This window comes from Taurulus bubalis (assembly GCF_910589615.1).
Source record: "Taurulus bubalis genome assembly, chromosome: 11".
Classification (NCBI taxonomy): domain Eukaryota; kingdom Metazoa; phylum Chordata; class Actinopteri; order Perciformes; family Cottidae; genus Taurulus; species Taurulus bubalis.
This window is the reverse complement of record NC_136599.1, coordinates 20838020-20845851: the sequence shown is the minus strand read 5'-3', so window position 1 is coordinate 20845851 and position 7832 is coordinate 20838020.

The following is a 7832-nucleotide window of genomic DNA, read 5'->3' as shown; positions in this document are numbered from 1 at the left end:
AAGCAAACAAGCCGCAAAAGGCTCCCAGCATGGCCCATTCTTCCCCACTCCCTGCCTTGTTAGCTGGACTCCTGACCTGCCCGGTCTGGACATTTGGACCCACTGGACCTAGAAGGGAGGTAATCAAAGTTCTCTGTGCGGACCAGAGAAGAGGGGCATCAGGGCGATGAGGAAAGCGTCCACGTCCCGGAGATGAATGGGAAAAGGCGGATTTGGTCTGCCCTGAAGTCCATCTGTGATTGGCCCGCGCAAGAGAATGAAGCGGCATGGTGGTGAGAGCGTGAGGGAGCACATTCAGGGAGAGAAGAGATCGCCTCAAGGCACCCCGCCCTCTCCTGCTCTCTCCTCTCCTGAACTCTTTTAATAAACATTAAACTTTCAAGGGGAGGAAAATCAATTCCCTCAAGAGGTGACTTCCCCGCGTCACCATGAGTTGCTGCTAATGGCTAAGAACATGTTTGTGACCAGGTAGCAGTGGAGGATCGACAAAGGAATCGTCTCCAAATTAAAGTATAGATTAGTTACGGAGCATTTACACTTATCTTTCTTATATGTGCTGAGAGAGAGAGAGAGAGAGAGAGAGAGAGAGAGAGAGAGAGAGAGAGAGAGAGACCAACAAATCGGCAGGGCGGGTCTAGCCAATAGAAGCAGTAGGATTCATAATAACGCATCATTGGAGGGGGCGTGATTGGAGAAACATTTAACATGCTACCACCCATATGTGAAAACGAGAACCAACAACGACGCCGCAGCTCAACTTCTTATCCCAGCTGCTTTCAAGGTGAACGGGATAAAGCAATTACATGAGTGAATGACGTTCACATTGGCATGTAACCAAGTTGGAACTAAATAAAACACTCCTGATGTGTTATTGTTCCATTATTCTAGGGATTTAGTATTTTCCATTTCACAGGATAAGAGATGCTTTTCAGTGCGATGGCCAATTGTTACCTGTTGGCTTTGGGAAAGTGTTGTTTAGTGTTTGTACAGAAGCGTTCCACATGTTCCTCATTTCCATCATAAAAAAAATGAACCATGAGGCATGGTTTACGCTTCCCTCCTCTTGTGTCTTTAACCTCTTTCAATGTGCGTGTGCTATTCACCTCAATGATGAATGAAAATCATTTTTATTTATTTACAAAAAAAACTGTAACAGGGCGGAATGCAAATCCTGGCAGCTAGAATATCAATATTGCCACATAATTCACCCACCTATTAAGTTGATTTACATACACTTTAGGACCAAACTCTGTTATCAGCTGATATTCGGAGACGTTTTTGAGCGTATATGGTAAATTTCATATATTTAACATGAATCTTTGCTCAAATAACAGAGAGATGCAAATCCTGGCAGGTAAAATATCACTATTGCTACTTAATGCATCCACTTATTAAGTTCCTCTACAATAACTTTGGTACCAAGCCATATAACCGGCTGACATTCCAGGTTGTTTTCAAGAACATTGTGAATTTCATGTATGAAACATTAATCTTAAATAGCAGGGGGATGCAAACACTGGCAGATGAAACATCAGTATTTCCATAATACGCATCAGACAATTAAGTTTACATACACTTCAAGTTGAAATAGTGTAGCCAGCTGATATTTCGGGCTGTTTTAAGCCAATTTGTATATCAGATTGTAATAACAACTCATTCTCTAAACTGAAATAAAAGACTAAATTACTCGGGAGCTAATTTGTTCCACCAAATCTACATTTACCCCCTAACTTCTCAAGAAGAACACTTCAAATCAAACCACGAATGATTCAAGCGCTATTTAATCGATTTGACATGCTGATTGTGACATTTCTTTTAAATTCATTTCAATGTAAAATAACAGTTTAGTGTTGCTGTCTGAAATGTGTAAAACCACAATGAAAACGAACAGGAAAGAGTGAAAGACACCCCACAAAGCTTTATCTGCAGTATGAAGTCATTTCTCAGTCCCATTTTTATCATTTTGGTGAAAGGTGTGACAGACCACATTTCTACTCAAAAACGCTAATAAAAGATTTTGTTTTAGACATTTATTTACATGTATCTAACATTTTATTTATATATTTCACTGCTTTTGTGAACCTAAGAACTTTGGTAAACCAATTTAAAGCTACCCATCAAATTAAACAAGAGAACATTAGTCATACTTTTGTGATGAGTCAGCCCATTCTGCATGTTTCCGGAACTAGCATCCCGTAGCTTGGTGCTATCAGAATAAATCAAATGGCGAAAAGCAAGACAATTCCACACAGATTCCAAATCTATTCACCATCTATTTTTTTTTAGAAAATAGCAAATAAAAGAAGAAATGCATTTCCCTCAGTAAATCCACAATAATACAAGTTTATTGAACACCATAAGTCATATACAAGTGAAATATAAGGTTTGCTACATGAACAAATTCAAATGTCACAGATGCGCGAAAATATGCGCAAATGAGCCCAAAAACCTCGCCTGAATTGATGTCATCTGTGATCAAATATTGGAAGCTATAAGAATATAAGCCTCATTGTTCTCAATAAAACAGCCCATTATTGATTCAATGAGTCGTAAAAAACAACTTTGAATTGGCTCAGTGAGTCCAGTTTAGAAAAGAACCTGAGTAACACAAAGTCACTCTTATTATGGAGAGACATTCTGGGGGGAAAAAACTGGAGGAGTAAGGAGATTATCAGTGATTTGTTTCTTACATTGATGTCATTGATGAACATCCATACCGTCCGAGTACTAAAAACGCTGAAAGCTCCAGAGTCAGTATTACTGGAAAGTTTGAGCTTTCAAAGTCACTTCAGCAGGTTGCATCAGTGGCAGCTGGTGAGAACATGAATTGCCAATCAGTTGATCCTAGCAGTTTGCTGGGGTTAAGACCATCTCATCTACTTAATGTCATCCACTGCCTCTCCCTCCTCACATTGATCGAATGTTGTTTAATTACTAGCCAACTGTAGAGACTCAATGAACTATTAAATAACTTAATGATTTGGCTCTCTCCCCACAATAGTTGTGATCCAGTGAAGCGGCTCGCTGTGCATATAATACAAATGACTGCCGGCGGAGGCGTGACAGCTCCCGTACTCACAGCAACACACATTGTAATTTAGTTGCTGTGAACCACAGAGGCTATGTAAACACCTCTGAGATCATAACCACTGCATACAAAATTGTTATCCTAGATTTGCTCTTTAAACAGGCTTTAAAAACACATAAGTCATTTATTTCTGCTGCGTTGACTCCGTCCCCGGCGCTTACAACACTGAGCCCCTCCCCCACCCCAGCAACGTTGCAGGCTTTATGGATTGGTGAGGAGATGACTGCCGTCTCGCCCGCCGCGACCTGCTGTGTCAACACTCACAGTGGGTCTCACAGCTACTGTTTCATGCCGCTGCTACCTGATTTTACTGACAGTTTAGGCAGAAAAGTGAAAGTTGTGGATTATTTAAGGCAGCTAAAAGGCAGCTGAAGTAAGTCTGTCCCACTGGAGGAGCGTCAGTGGTCGAACGTGCTGATCAGCCTGAAACTGAGAGAGCATGTTACCCTGAAAGGGAAATTCAGAAGTTACACACTTATAAAAAGGATCATGCTCTTGGTTTCCAATATTCCCATAGTTCCTAATAAATTCAAATTTTGCAGAACAACACCACTCTCAAAGCACACTGTACTGGCATTTTACAGAAATTAGAAGTGTTTTGTTTGTATCCTTGGATATATTTGCTGTTAATCGCTTGCTGAGTTGGATTTTCCAACAGTAGGCCTATTGCGCGGTCATTAAAAGCAATACTTTGCTGAGTCAGAAATTGGATGTGAGTGCACAAAAAAGGGCATTTTTCAAAACAGTCCCTTCTGTGTGCTGATCATGTGATTGTGCCCTCTGTATGGCACAAAGACAAATATCTAAGTAAATATCTTACTGTACACATATGCTAATACATTTTCTTTCCTTATAAATTGGATTAAAGGCATTAGAAACAGTGATTGAAATAAAACAAAAATCATGACAAATTCATAAAAATGTGATTGCACCATCAATGACCTATCATTGACGAAACTGACTCAAATTGAGCTAAAACAATTCAGTGCTTCCATCTGATTATATAAATACTTATATGAATAAGGCTTGTCACTTTTAGTGTTAAGAGTTTATTAAAATTGCAATGGTCTGTTGGTCTGATTAACACATAGTCTGATACCAGTTGTGTTTATCTCTTGCTCGTAGTATCCCAACCTGATGTCCCATGTATCTGTGAGCGTGGTGGGAATCTGCTTATGTTGATGTGACAGAAAGACGATGAGCGAGTGGAGCTGAGAGAGAGCACCGACTGAAAAGAAGAGGCGCTGGCAATATGTAACGCATTGCTATGCCACAACTTTATGTTGATTACCTTGTTTATGCCTCTGCAGCGGCGACTCCCCTTTCCTATTAGAGGTTTGTGTGAAATTGTCATAGCAACTCTTGAAAATATTTTTTGACGTCTCAGTGACCTTTTGACCTCCAAAATCGAACAAGTTCAACCTTAAGTCCAGGTGTCCAGCGGCCAGAGGAATAAAACAATCTGTCTTCAAGTTAATGCAGATATCTGCGTTATAAACACTTTGTAAGCCTGCTTATGAACAAAGTTAAAACATGTAAACATGACCCATGTCTGTTGTTCCCGTCATAGTCTTCCCCTCTTTCTTTGCATTATGCAGAACTTATAAGCAGGAGATAAAGAAAGCTGACTGGCAAAAAAAATGTAAAATAGTCATCTCATAGGTGCCAGTCTTTTGGACAGTATATTAATACATTACATATAAAATACAACGTCCACACAGACAGAGAAGGTGAGTCATCCATCCTCAGCCCCTTTCTTTGATGCTGTGGCACAGTCTGGCCATCCATCCTTTCCCTCTGCACCGCAGACAAGCTATCCTTTCATCCTCACTATGCTTCAGCACGACCATCCATTTTTAGCAGGTTGTAACAAAACATGAGCACCAATACGTCTTTGATGAGGTCAGAATACAGAGCAGCATGTGTAGTCCACAAGGACTCAATCAATTTCAAGACGCAAATACGAACGAGAATGACAATGAAGTTGCTCTTTGAACTCCTGCAAACCCAAAACAAATTGTTGAAAGTAAAGTGTTCCTCCAAACTTTTAGAGATCTTTAGTGGCAGGAATAGATAACCGTCTGAGGTTTGGGAAAATGTGAAAGGAACTCATGCCGCAGGCAGCGTTTCCCGGTGCTCCACCCTGGCAGATTTCAAATGTCAGGATTTAAAAGGGCTGACTTGTCACCTCCAGTGTTTGGAGAACATTTGTGACTGAATACTGCAAATCAGTCTCTAATTAAGAGGAAGCTAATATGCCTGTATGTTCAGAGGCCGAGCTGCAGCTGTGTTTTCACAGCCTCAGCTCTGTAATAACATGCTTTGCATCTGCAGGGGAACAAAGAGTAGAGCAGATGTAGTTATTAAACACTCCCGTAATATTAGAAGTTTTGTGTCAGCGAGCTACTACTAAAATAATAAGCAAAAGACAATTACAGACAATTAGATAATTGGTTGTTTTATTGGCAATAAGTAACTCGGTCTTTGATAATAAAACTAATTAAAATTCAAACTTGTTGAAAAGCTCTCATGGAGATAAGATAAGAAAATATTAAAAAATATACATGAATGAGACCAGGCTACCAGTACTGCAGCTGAGCAGCTCTTCAGTTGGTGAGCGAGGAAGTTATCCTGTGCCTTTGATTTGACATGGTTTGTATTCATCTCAATGAGAGACCTTTCTCAGTCAGAATAAACTGTTCTTATTAAAGCTGCATGGCTCCCCAACAGCAATGTTGGTCCAGACTGAAATATCATATACATTCTACTGCTAATCATGACAACTAATGGTTGGATTTCCATGCCATTTTTGCGTGAAAATTCATGGCCCCCGCGGGATGATTTTCAAATAATATCTGGACCTCAAGCACTATCAACAGATTGACATTTTTGGGAGTTTGTGTAGCATGCGTGTGTGTAACATGGTGCCAAGATGTTTCCCAATCACTTGGTGATCCCCGGACTTTTCCCCTCTCATCATCAGGTTCACGTGTGTGGTTTTAAGTGAAATGTTTCAACTATTGAAATTGCAATGCAATTTGTTTTACATACATCCTCCTCTCAGGATTGTAATGATAGTCCCTTAACTTTTCCCTTAACATAATTCATTTGTCCAGGACTCTAAATAATTAGCAAATGTTGCAAATGCATGTCGTCCGCAACCTTTATAGGTCGCTATTCATAGGTTGCAGTTCACTTTTGCTGCTGGTTGCTGGATATGTTAATTGCATGTAATGCTGAAAGCATGTCATTTATTTTCACAATCAACACCTGAAATGCTGAAGGCACTTGCAAACAACAAGGTAGTACAGCACTTACTTTGGTGTTTCAATTAGAATAAATATGAAACAAAATTGCAATCATACCCTCTAAACTAAAACTAAATCTGGTTGGAATTGACATCAAACACTATTTACTCAGCTTGTTTACAAGATATTTAGCCAAGACTGATCTATCGAGGTTGCAGGCTCCAAACAGCCCCCCAGACTGGTGAGATCACTTAGTCCCTGTAGTTTGGAGACCACCATATGCAGCCGATTTGAGAAGAACCGCCGCCGTCACAACACGTCCACCTTGGGTAAAAACGTCAACGTTATGATTGCTGTTGCCAGGACCTCGTTCCTCGTACCTAGTTCAACTAAGTCGATCAAATGTCCTATTATCCAGCTTAAATTACCCCGATGATTGACGTTAAGCTAACTCGGTTTTAAAAAGGCTGATCCGCGCTCAAACAGTCTCGTTAATTCGAACCAGACGTCAGTCATATGGATAACTGCGCGTGCCCGTCTGCTTTAAAGGGGGAAAATATCGAGCACTGAATCCATGATCGCTACAATGGCAAATAAACTGAAAAGAAGAGTCTCTTTTTTCTCCGCTGACGAGCAGGAGATGATCATGAACACATATGAGAAAGTCAAGGGCATAATCATGGCAAAATCTAAAGCTGCGTTCACACACACAATATTCGCAACGCTTTTGGTGTGAACGCAGTCCAATGCGTAAGTGTTGTGTATGTACACATATATAGTACATGATACATAGGCGCATACAGTACATATATCCTCATAAGTATATATTCATTTGTATCAATTAGATACTCTTTGGGCTTGTTTTTATCTACTTATTCTGAAAGCCTACTGCCAGCAGGCACATTTAAATAAATATAAATCTGATTGATTGGGGTGATGACGCACTTAAAATTAGCAGATACATTTTATACACATATATATATACACACATACAGTATATATATATATACACACATACAGTATATATATATATATATATATATATATATATATACATACATATATATACATACATGCACATATGTGTGTGTGTGTATACACACACACACACACACACACACACATATATATACATATATACACACACTACTGTTCAAAAGTTTGCGTCACCCAGACAAATGTTCAGTTTCTTCGCAATTTCTCTCATGGAATAGCCTTCATTTCTAAGAACAAGAACAGACTGGTGAGTTTCACATGAAAGTTCTCTTTCTGGCCATTTTGAGAGTATAATGAACCCACACATGTGATGCTATGCATAGGAAGGCCAGTTGTAAAGCTTCTCTCACCAGCATAACTGTTTTAAGCTGTGCTAACATAATAGCACAAGGGTTTTCTAATCATCCATTAGTCTTCTATGCGATGAGCAAACACAATGTACCATTAGAACACTGAGTAATAGTTGCTGGAAATGGGCCTCTATACACACATATATAGAT